This window comes from Oryctolagus cuniculus, chromosome 10 (assembly GCF_051225735.1).
Source record: "Oryctolagus cuniculus isolate XC-2025 breed Fujian yellow rabbit chromosome 10, ASM5122573v1, whole genome shotgun sequence".
Classification (NCBI taxonomy): Eukaryota; Metazoa; Chordata; class Mammalia; order Lagomorpha; family Leporidae; genus Oryctolagus; species Oryctolagus cuniculus.
In genome coordinates this window covers 19,183,613-19,196,380 of record NC_142876.1, presented here as the reverse complement: position 1 = coordinate 19,196,380, position 12,768 = coordinate 19,183,613, and the positions used below count along the sequence as shown (strand labels likewise).

At 44.8% G+C, this 12,768-nt stretch overlaps 1 protein-coding gene across 5 annotated transcripts in view; it reads right to left on the bottom strand.

Moving 5' to 3' along the window:
- CCBE1 (collagen and calcium binding EGF domains 1) overlaps nucleotides 1-12,768 on the bottom strand; it is a 251,702-nt gene that overhangs the window by 85,581 nt on the left and 153,353 nt on the right. The window lies entirely within an intron of this gene.

The following is a 12,768-nucleotide window of genomic DNA, read 5'->3' as shown; positions in this document are numbered from 1 at the left end:
GTTCGGGCCCTGGTGGCTTGACGTCCCAACCAGCTCCCTGCTAATGTGCCTGGGAAAGCAGTAGAAGATGGCTCAAGTCCTTGGGCCCTTGCATCCATGTGGGAGACCCGAAGAAGCTCCTAGCTTTGGACTGGCCCAGCTCCAGCTGTTGTGGCCATTTGGAGAGTGAACCAGTGGATGGAAGCTCTCTCTCTGCCTCTCCCTCTGTCACTCCAGTTTTCAAGTAAAATAAATCTTTTTAAAAAAGACTTTGAATGAAACAGCTTAGTCCAGCGCCTGAAGTATTCTGAGAACATTTCCATTAATCTACAGTCATCTGAGAAGACCTAACATGAAGCCTGTTTTATAACAACATGTTGAGTAGCTCATAGTCTACTGACTACTGTACTAATAGTGGAAAACAACAGCTGAACAATAATAAAGTTAAAAAATCCTAAGTCAAACCATCACAAGTTGGGAACCGTCTGTACTAATTATGAGAATGATTGAGTCTCCTGGATGCTAAGTTACTTCTGAGGGAAATTCTGAATTAGTTAGAAAAATGTGTCCTCACACCAACATGTGGCTTTCATTTTTTAATAGCATTCGTGTGATTACACAACTGTTAGCACGGAACGGAGAGAGGAGGAAGGGACAAAAGGCAATCAACTTGGGACTCCATAATGAGACCCACTTTTCTCTCCAAGAAAGCTGAGTCAGGGGTGACAGTGACATTCCATCCCCACTTAGCAATGCGCAGGATGTGTGCTTGATATGGCTGTGCCCCTGGTTTCATGGATTCAGCATCCCAAACTTTCTGGAGTTTGATGCTAATCCAACAGAAACCATTAGGGCTGAGTGAATTGCAATTTTTAGGTGCGACAGACATTTTTTCTCATACACGTAATTATTTACTGAAGGCCTATTCTGTGCCAGGCACAGTGGGGGGTGGGGGTGGTGCCCACCCTGAGCTTGTCCTCAGAGCTAAGAGTCCAATGTGGGAGGTGGATTTTAAGGCACCCAGGTGAAAACTCCAAGGGTCTTTTCCCAAACAGTAGTCCTCACTGTAGACACGAGCGTGGAGAAACAAGCCTGTTACACCACCCTGGTTCAAGTGAAAACTGGCTGGAGTTTCCGGAGAGCAACTTAGGAGAAAAGCCTTTTAAGCTGCCTTTCCCAGAGGCCCAGGGGATTCTAACGTTTAGGAATTTAACTTATCATGAATGTACACAAAATAATGTTCTCTGTACTATCACATAGAAAAAGGAAATTAGATGATCAACTATCAAACATTGTGAAAATGATATAACGCATACAATGAAGGACTTTAATTTTTAAAATTGTAAAATATGAAATCATTTAGTAAGAAGTTAACAATCATTAAGTGAAAGGAGACTAAGTTATTGACGTTTTTATTTCATATCCACAAGATACCACTCTAAATGTCAATTGTCGCTCCCCCTCTTCGTGGAGGAACGACACAGGACCCTGTGCTGTTCTTTTGTCTGCTCGGCCCTCCCCGGGTTTGCTGCTGGTTCTTCTCGGGTTGGCTACCGACCCTTCCACCTCCGTGGAAGGGCGGTTCCCCCTGCCACATTCCCCACTTCCGTGGGGGAGCGGCACACCGCCGGCCGGCTTTCTTGGGGGGCTGCACAGGTGTTCCTTCAGATGTTCCCCTTAGATGTTCCTGGTGCATGTTGTCTCTCTCCTCCTTTATAGTCCTCTTCCACCAATCCCAACTCTGCTACCCACACGCCGAGTATGCTGCTCTCCTCCAATCAGGAGCAGCTCCTGCAGCTTGTCAAGTTGGTGAGAGGCAGCTGGGTAGAAGCTGTTTGCTCTTCTCCCAGCGCCATATTGTGGGAGAGCAGATGCATAGAATAAGTCTTAATTCCAGTAACTTAGTCTAGTCCGAGTTGCTCCCAGTTGCTCCCCACAGTCAATGTTCTCTAAGTCACTTAATAATAACTGCCCATGCATACAGACTACAGCACATCTCATTATGTGCACACAATGTGTGTTCATCATATCAGGGTGACTGACATTTCCCCTTCTTTGGCATTGTGTCTTTGGAGTTCACTTCTTCTATTTGTTCTCAACATACGCTGTCCTGAAGCACAGTCGCCCTACTATGCTGGGTAACGCTAGGGACTTCCTCCTTCAATCTAACTCGGGCTTGGTGCACATCATCCAGACTTGCTCTACTGCTCTTCCACCCCTACCTCCCAACTCCTAGCAATCATGTCCGGACGGAGGGTTTTCTTTTTTTAATAAGTTGTCCTTTTACTTTTTAGTGATTTATTTGAAAGGCAGAGTCCAAGAAACAGATCTTCCATCCACTGGTTCATTCCCCAAATGGCCAGGACTGGGCCAAGCTGAGGCCAGGAGCTTCTTCCGGGTCTCCTATGTGGGTGCAGGGGCCAAAGCACTTGGACCATCTTCTGCTGCTTTTCCAGGCACATTAGCAGGGAGCTGGATCAGAAGTGAAGCAGGCCAGCGCCGTGGCTCACTAGGCTAATCCTCCGCCTTGCGGTGCCGGCACACCAGATTCTAGTCCCGGTCGGGGTGCCGGATTCTGTCCCGGTTGCCCCTCTTCCAGGCCAGCTCTCCGCTGTGGCCAGGGAGTGCAGTGGAGGATGGCCCAAGTGCTTGGGCCCTGCACCCCACAGGAGACTAGGAGAAGCACCTGGCTCCTGCCTTCGGATCAGCGTGGTGCACCGGCCGCGGCAGCCATTGGAGGGTGAACCAACAGCAAAGGAAGACCTTTCTCTCTCTCTCACTGTCCACTCTGTAAAAAAAAAAAAAAGTGAAGCAGCCAGGACTTGAACCAGCACCAATATGGGATGCCAGTGTTACAGGTAGTGGCTTAATCCATTATCCCATAAAAAACTTTTTAAAAAGTTAACAGATTTTGGTTGACTTTCATCCATCACAAAAGGCTGGTAAAGCTCTTTTTTCGGAAGATAATCTGAGTGCTGAACTCTTCTAGTTACTCAACCCATCTGTCCTTGTGGCTCAGCCAGAAGTGTGGATTTTACAGTCCTAAGTGGAATCGTGAACCTTCGCTGCCCACCATCTCCTGGGTTGCATTTGCATTCAAATATTGCTCCATCAGAGGGGGGATGACTACTTTAAGCATTCAAGAATTTTTATCAAGCTGAAAACTCAGAGCCAAATTCTACAAAGCATTACTCACACAAAATCCCCTAAATTCTGACATAGAGATGTAGCAAAAACTGTGATTTTGGATTTAATTCATGATTTCAACACAACTATGTTTTCAGTACAGTTTTCCCTGATTCCTGATTGTGGTGACAACAAAGAAAACATATTCATGAGTTATGTGGATGGCAGATGAGCCTGGATGGAAAACATCTTCCCCCCAACCCCTTAAGGAGACATTTCCCACAACAGAGGGGTTCAGCAGGGAATTCCAAGAGGATTTTGGGAAAGCACATGGACTTGGTCGTTGGCAGAGGATCCAACCCCTCTTGGGTGGAGCCTGCTCCCACTGTGCACTACAATGTGTACTGGCTACACCGTGTTCTATTCTTGCTGCTCCTGCCAGCCAAGTATTTCCTCCCCCTGTGCTTACCTGGCTGCAGGTGCATCTGAGAAACCAGATGACTGAGAAGGGGATCAGAGATCGTCATGGGCTTTTTCTACCAAGCAAGCCAAGCCAAGCCATTGTGGCACCTCAACAATTTTCAGTGGTTGCTTTTGTTTGCTTTTCATTGTGGAGAAGATGCTACTGGACATCTTTAGGCTTTGTAGAATGAAAAACTTGTGAGAAATTCTACACCTTAGTTCACTAGTGGCCTTAGTGAACATTTTGAGAAAAATGTTAGAAGCAGTCCTTCATTTTCCAAAAGAAGCTATTATGAATTTAGAAAATGTCAAGTATGAATAAGTGACACATCTCATAACTCTGTTTCTAACACTGCTTATACTTATTGTCTACTGCATATAACAAAATTAGGACAGTATTTATACTATATGGCTTTAGCTTGAAATGTTACATTTTTCTGTTATTAAATATTTCATGCATGACATTTATTGGGAACATTATACTCCATCAGAGCAATAAAGCACAGGTAAACCTTCTTCATTCTATTGTCTATTTATACTGTCTGAAGTTTTATACTAACACGGGCAATGTGTTAATAGGCAACTTTAACACCCATTCTGGTTACTTCCCTTGTCCATATCTTAAACAGGCCTTGGGGACTCTTGATGGCCAAATGATTCTCCAGGAAGTTCTATCAATAAACTCTCCCATCTGCATGACAGAGGGGTCTCCATCCTCCACCACCCGCCCAGGAGTCAGTACTGACTTTTCAACCCTCTCAGTTGAAGGGGCAGGTGTGAGATTCATCTTGGTACAGACACTGTGGTGTGAGTAAGACACGTCCCAGCCTAGTGACGCTGCCTGGGCACGGCCCCGTACTGGGCAGACCCCTTCAGCAGAGAGGCAATGTGTGTACCGGCAAGGGCACAGTCTCTAAATTAGACACTCTGGATGCAAAACCCGGCTCTGTTACTTACTGGCTGGCAGGTCTTAGGTTACTTAGCCTTCCTGTATATCAATCTCCTGGACTGTACAATGGGAATCCTAATAGCACTTGTCTCCGAGGCTGGGAAGTTTTAAATAATATACATCGGTGCTTAACCCAGTGCCTAGTTCCCAGTGTGTGCTCAACAATAGCAGCTACCATTCTACTGTTATGGTTGCTATGAAAATATAAACCATAACAATCATCTGACAACCAGCACTTGGGGCTTGTCCAGGTGATTTCAGGCACAATTATTCCACTTGACATTCAAGATAACCACGAGCAGCAAGTCGGCTTGGATCACGTTACTCAGAGATCCGAGGATGTGGAAGCTGGAAGAGGGCAAGTGTTTACAGCACACGGGGCAAAGCCATGACAAAGGCCTGAATCCTGGCTCTCCTGCCCTGAGCTCTCTGCACTGCATGCCACACCTATGTACACACCAGCTGTCCATGATGCCAGTGTGGTACTAATGTGAGTCATCCCCTCCTTCCAAAAGGCAGAGTCTAATTCTCCTCCCCTGGATTGTGGGTTGGACTCACTTTGTTTCCAATGAATAGGACAGAAGTAACAGAGTAGGACAAGTCAGAAGAGGTACAAGACTTCCTCTTTCACACTTAAGCTAAGGGAAAAAGTGAGGCCACATCATGGTGGCCCTTGTGTGTCAAGTTGAAGAGCTTGGACTTAATCCTATGAGCTGTTGAGAAATGTCCGTATTGTGTAGGGAAGGGAATGACATGGCTACATCTGGATTACAGAATGCTGAACCTCAGTGGAAAGCAGAATTTGACAGGGACAGACTGAAGTCAGAGGGAGTAATTTGGAGTGGAGGCTGTCACAGAAGAACAGGAAAGATAAGGGATAAAAACCAGGTAATATACTCAATAATTACCTAGACACTGAAGAGGCAAGCTTGGGAGATGAGCAGCACCCTTGGATGATGGCTGTGTCTCCAACACAGGTGTGGTTCGTTAGTACTGGTAACACAGGAAACAGTGCAGAAGGATTGGCTGGGGCAAGACACTAAGTCTGAGTAGCACCACCTCTGGTTTATCAAGTCCATGCATGGGCAGTGAGCCTGAAGTTGAGGGGAAATTCAGGAAACATCAGCCAGAGAGAACGTGACTGTTGCAATCTTAAGAGCAATGCCAGCAGGGAGCAGAGAAGAGCAGTGAGCAGATGACAGTGCTGTGGGAACACCTCCAGGCGTGCTGGGCAGGAAAGTTTCCCGAGTGACGGGAAATGTGCCAGTGAGTCTTCAAGAAAGACCAAAGCGTCAAAAGCTCCAAGGAGAAACACGTACCTCTATAAGGTAAGTTTTGACAAGTCGACACTGCACATTGTACGAGGGTCTTTTGATGGCCTCAAGAATAATTTCAGGAATGCAATGAGAGTGGGCTAGGAACAGAACGGACAAAGAGGGAACAGTGAACATGGGCAATTCTTTTAAGAAATCTGGGTGCTGAGTGGAGAGTGAGACTCACCACAGCCAACAGGAGAGCTGGACTAGGTGAGAAACAGCCACAAAGAAGTCAAAATACAGGACAAAAATGACTGATAGAACAAAATCTTTGAGGAAGTAAGAGGGAGTGAAGGCAAAGGCTCGGTGGGCTGTGACTGGGGGCTGGATATCTCGTCCTCTGATGCCAATTCTCAGTCTGTACCCTCTGCCTTCCTTTACAGCTGGCCTTCTCTGTATTAACCTATCCTGAATTATTATTTTGAGAAGGATATTATGTAAAAGTGGAGGATGGCCCAGGTCCTTGGGCCCTGCACCTGCATGGGAGACCAGGAGAAGCACCTGGCTCCAGATCAGCGTGGTGCGCTGGCCGCAGCGGCCATTGGAGAGTGAACCAACAGCAAAAGGAAGACCTTTCTCTCTGTCTCTCTCTCTGTCCACTCTGCCTGTCCAAAAAAAAAAAAAAAAAAAAAAAGTACCGATATTGGAAGAATACTCAGATTCGTAAAAACCTCCACATTATAAACCATTACTGCCAGTATTTGAGTCTCAGCTTGTCCCAGATTTGGCCAGTGCAAAATCCCTTAGGGAATTTTCCTACATGTCTTTCATATTCCCTATCATCTTTGGATGTTTCCTTGCTTTCTCTTCAATGATCCAACACACTTCGAATGTCTTAGGGTAGATTTTAAGCCTTGATAACTTTAGAAGTGCCACAATCATCATAAGAAAAGGTAAAAACACTATTTATGTTTCTTCTGCACCAAGTATAGTGAAATTTGAGAAATAGCATTGTAATTTCTCAAACATTCTCCAACAACCAGAAGGATAGAAACAAATTCTGAGATCTGCAAGATCAAGTAAATGTAAAACAAATGCAAATAAGTAAACTTAAAATTTTGGTCTAAGTTGGTAGTATCTGAGCATCTATAGCCTTTAAAAGCTGAGGTTCACAGGAAGCCTTTGGGAAGAACTGTGCTCTCCGACCTCATGTACCCCACCTTGAGCATTTAGAGCCCAGATGTGTGGTTTCTGAGGGGTAGCTCTCCTAACTGCTCACAGGACTCATTAGACACAATTGCTGGGCCCAGTCCCAGAGTGTAAGTCAGTGGGGCTACAAGGAAGGACACGGACTTGCAACTCTAACAAGTTTCCAGGTGATGCCTATGCTGCTGGTCCACCGTGAGAACCCTTTGTGTTGAATCAGCCTTTGTCTTCCTAGACTCCACGTGCTTGTGGTCGCTGACCACCAGAGCTCAACTAGCAAGAACCACCACCGGCAGGCCTAAGATGACAATCCCACAAAGAGGGAGCCTGGGCTCCTAGGAGTGGTGGGAGTACCCTGGACCTTCACGCGATCTAGTTAGAGTCTTGATTGACAGGAGCAACGCAAACAAGATGGCAGGATGCTCACTTCCTGCTGTGACAGCAGATGCCACCTATGGTTCCCTGAATGTTGGGATGGCCTGGACACCCCTGCGTGAGCCTGGGCGGCCACATTACCACGTTACCCACATTAACACCCTCCCCCACATCCTCCTGAACCTCACTCTGCGTTCATTATTTCAAAGAACTTCCAGCTCCAGGGCACCTGCGGGATCTGTGACTCAGAGACTGAATGCTCCCTCCTTCTCTAAACTCATGGGGGATTGCTCAGGTTTACATCAGCGGAACTATTTTGAAAAAAGCAAAACGTTCAAACACAATTATGTAAAGAGGTTCATAACACTGACCTAGCTCCTGTAATCCCCCAGAGAATCTGGCTTAAGCCTTGGTTTATGGCATAAAATAAAGGGACAAGCGAGAACAGTGATGAACATATTTAAAAAAAAGAAAGTGGATTTCCTCAGGCACCACTTGCCCATTGTCATAAAGCAGATACCTTAGAAATAGTGTTAGGTGCTATTGTTACTGAAGATACCAGCTTTCCCAAGTTGTTTGACATTATCTTATTCTGATTTTTATCTAATTATCTCTTCCATATCTGTATTTATTTTCTTAAGCACAGTATTTTAATAAGATTCTTGATAATAACGCGTAAATTCTTTCAGTCTGATCACATCAACTGTCTCAAGTGATGACCCTGCATTGAGAGGTTCAAAACTGTTAAAACTACCCAAAAAAACCAGTTGGAGAGTGTCCTCCAGAGAGCGCCGTCTTTCTCAAGATATGAGTACTTGGTGTCCTTCCAGCCTAGCAACGGATCACAGGGTGAACCAAACGATCTGATATCCTCCAAATCGATGTGCTGGCCATGCAGTTACTGAACCAGAAAACTACCAACACTAAAACATAAACGACCCAGACACCGGAAACACTGCCTCCTTAGTGCCCCAGTCAGAGTGAAAGACGAGAAGAGACACATTCAAAATAAAATGAGAACCACATTTACTTTCAACCTCTTGTGACCTTTCCTCCTGTCCAAGAATTGCATGGGCTATCATGTTGGACTTATATAACAGAATAAAAGAAGAATGAATGCAAAAGAGAAAGGTGAAAAAGGAAAGTGTCCTCGGGAGCAATAAAAAAAGCTATCCTACATAAACATGGTACCTACGCTGTGTTATGGGACTACACGTACAAGTGCCCCTTGCAGACAGGGAGTCCAGAGGAAGCCAAGACACAGACACAAACCCTGAGCAAGCTGTTCTAGTCTATACCCTCTGCAAATGCACACCAAGACCCTAAAAGCTGCCAGGATGCGGAGAACAGTGAGATTACTGGGGCAGGGATGGAGGGAGATCTGTTAAAAGGCACGGGATTGAACTTGGGTCTGCCTACTGAGTGAGCATTAGTCACATGAACATGTCAGGAGAGTGGGCAAGCTCTGTAACATCCACGGTTTGCCAGGGCCTGGCTAGGGAAGAAGTTAGGCACAGAAGAGTGGTGGGAGGGGCTGGCGCTGTGGTGTAGCAGGTAAAGCCACTGCCTGCAGTGCCGGCATCACATACAGGCACCGGTTCGAGTCCCGGCTGCTCCACTTCTGATCCAGTTCTCTGTTATGGCCTGGGAAAGCAGTGGAAGATGGCCCAAGTCCTTAGGCCCCTGTACCCACGTGGGAGACCCAGAGAAGATCCTGGCTTTAGATCAGCACAACTCTGGCTGTTGTGGCCAACTGGGGAGTGAACCAGCGGATGGAAGACCTCTCTCTCTCTCTGCCTTTTTCTCTCTGCATAGCTCTAAGTAAATAAATCTTAAAAAAAAGTGGTGGGAGATTGAGCAGCAGGGTGGCCTTCATGCAATTGAAGGGCCTAGGAGTCAATGTTAGTGAAGTCTGAGCATGTGTATAGTAGTGGTGGTAATGCTCGTAGTAAATGCACTCACTTTAAAATAATTTTTGTCTTGTCCTAAATAGGTCCCTGGAAACAGAGACAGAGAGGGAGGGATGGAGGGGATGGAGGGAGACAAATCTAAAGAGAATGTTAAGGACAAGAAAGCGTCACAGAAAGAACACTGGAGTTCCAGTCCCAGCTCTGGCACTGTGGACCCCCTGAGTTGCGACAACACTGGTTGTCTGTGCACTGATCTCGTCACTGTGGAAACGTGCAGAGGTCCAAGTCCTCACTCTGCACTTCTAACAGGCAGGATTTCCCAGAGTAGGTCTCACCTCATCAGGCTGCTGAGGGCAAAACACCAAAGCTTCTAAAATACTCATCACAATACCAAGTACTAATATTCAAAAGTGTCACGTGATTTTGATATTTTACTAATAATTGCTTTACATGGTTGTATCTGACTCAGTAAACTATCTGTCCACTTTTGGGGTCTCAGTAAAACTTTTATGGTCAGAAGTCTACCTAGAAAAACCTCAGGACAGTGCAAGTCTTGTCTTAAAACTAGAGCGTACTGATTCAAAGACATTCTGCCTTATGCATTCCCAGGTTTCATTTTTGTTTCTAACATCTAAAAAAGCTCTCCACATGTAAGGTGCTTAAAACCATGTAGCATAAACTACTATTCCTGTCTGGTGGCTACCGTGAAACAGACGACCTTGGAGCTCCTCACATCATAGCTTCAACAAACACCTGACAGGCCACAAGTGCAATGAATCCTTGTACCTTAACTAAGAGAAAAGCAAACAAAAGGAACTCAGGTGAGGTCCCCAGCACTGTTCTTGGAAAGACTGCCTCGGGCCTCCCCCCAGCCTCTGCAAACAGGATTCTTCTCCAGGAAGACACATGGAGCAGGGGCACCGGGAGCACACACACACACAGGCCGCAGCAGGCCCGTAAGTCATTCGTTCATTCAGCTGCAGGGAATGTGTTTATTCAACTGTGCTGTGCTGGCTGAGAGTGAGTGAGTACTGAACACTGAGGCGGCAGGGGCTGGGGGAGCAGGGGCAGGCAACAGCCCAAGAAGGTGAGACATAGGAGCATGATTGCTGTGCATGCCAGTTTAGTTACGGCCTCTTGAGAGCACCCAGTAGAAGTGACAGCTCTCACTTTGGCTACCAAAATAAGCCTTTGCCCCAACTGGTGAGTTTGCTTCAAAAATCTATTTCCATGTCCCTTTCATGTCTACTGGACACCAACTAAACACACTCATGGCTATCTCTGTATCCCTTTGTGTCATGTTGCCTTTTTATGTGGGATGTCTAGAAGGCGGGACCTGGGTCAACAGTCAAGGTTAGTGGCACATTAAATTTAGCCCTTTCATCGATGGCACCTAGCAAATGGACACTTACCAATAACATGTTTAACTCACACTGGTAATGCACTGTGAAGACAGAATTAACACTTGCCGAGCACCAGTAACTTGTCTCATTCTCTCAAAAGTTGTCTCACGCCACCCCCCTAATCCTGTGACTATTATGTCCCTCACTGCACACACTGGAAAAACCCTGACAGGTGTTACGGTTGATGAACTTGACTCCTAACAGGAGAAGAGGTGTTTGCATGCTGGTCTGATTCCAAAGTCAGGGTCTTTCCACCCTACGATGACCCCAGAAATCAGAATACATCGATTTCAGAATAAATTTTCCTCCTGAGAGCAAGTACACAAAACATTACTTCTAGGCCTTGTCCATTTTCACCAAATCCCATCAATAGCACACAGGGCTGCTGCCTCTGCCTCATCGTGGTGACCTCCATCCAGCAGGTCCCGATGGCCGTGGGCTGCAGAGCGCTTCAGTGAGGGCGAGAAGCCAGAACGAGGTCAACACCAAAGGGAAGTGGTGCGTTGGATTGCTTCCTTTTCATAATATTTTGAAACCTTGATCCCTGCTTTTTTCCCTCCTCTGAGTTATTTTTGGCTCTCGTTCCATGGTATTTCATGTATGTTCAAACAGAATCTTTAGAGACAAGACAAAGTAGACCACAGCAAGATATTACATTTTATTCTGAGCAAAGTTCAAAAGAAATTGAGAGTTGAACTTCTGTTAGATTAAAATGAACGCCAGTGATTAGAAGTACAAGCTAACAATTTCCCATCACTGCAGCTCATGAATTTGTATTTGCTTTTTGAAATAGAGAAAAAAAATTAGGCAAATTTTATTAGAAAACTTAAAAAAGATTACCCCATAAAAGACTAATTGTTCATAAAAGTGCAGGTAAGTAAAGTAACACTATCATTTTTAGTTGATAGTTTTTCAACTTTACATTTATATACATATGCAAATACAGTAACCTTGACCATGAATTTTTCTTCTCAATAAAAAGCATTTTTGTTATAACTGCACCCATTCTTAAAGCATTTTATAGCACCAGACGCATACACAAGTACAAGTTATATTCAGCATTAACTACCTATCAAGAGGGACTTGTGTAGATTTTATCCAGGTTAGAACACAGACTTACAGCAGCACTGTTCAGATTTATTTTTCAAGCCACAGCTTTTCATTTTGGGTGTATTATCCTAGTTATAAAATCAACATATGGATCATCACAATATGTATCTACATGAACAGATTAGTAGTCCCCTTAGACAAAACTGCCTTTCTCTAAGTCATCACTGTTGTCAGTTGAAATGCTACTCGAGTGTTTCTCTGATCACATGGACTAGCTCTGTGTATCCACGTACGGAGATCTCAACCAAAATAACCAAGCTGGGGAGTCACCATAAGCCCCATCCCTCCCTCTATAGTCTTTGATTCGTCCTTTGTTGCCTGCACATGCGAAGTGGTTACTGCATGTTGGCCAACAGTAACCGGAAGCACGATCACATTACGTCCTGCAAACGGCCTGCCAAGCCTGGCATTCCTAGAAGTCCACCAGCTGGAACACAGCACACCTTTAACATGACATCATGCACTAGTGCCTTTCCTAGAATTTTAAAATTTCAAATTCCAAATAAGAGCTACCCTGAAAGTAATTCTGAAGTCCATGCACACAAGGGCCTTCCAGAAGTTCAAACATATATTAGAAAACTAGGCATGGGTTTCACTTTTTTTTTTGCACAAGAAAAACTTTTTTCATAACTTCTTAAATCACTGTCATATTTACATAAATGTTACATAATTCATGTGTGATGTGTGGTATGTTTTAGATATGAATTTATAAGTGCTTTGAAGAAGGATGTTTAGATGAAATGATTGTTTATTTCTCTTAAATTAAATGATGTCACTATTTAATTTTTTCAACCAATAAATTTATGCGCATCAGTGACTGAAAAATGAAACAAAAACCATCTGTTCTTCACTGACTCTCTCATCTGTGAGGCCCTGAAGCATTTCTTAGTTTTACTTAGTCTTGTCCTTAACACTTTCAAACAAGCTTTTTTAAATTTTTAAACAGGGGGACATGCTGAGAAGGACCAAGCAAATGGGAGTCATCCCTACAC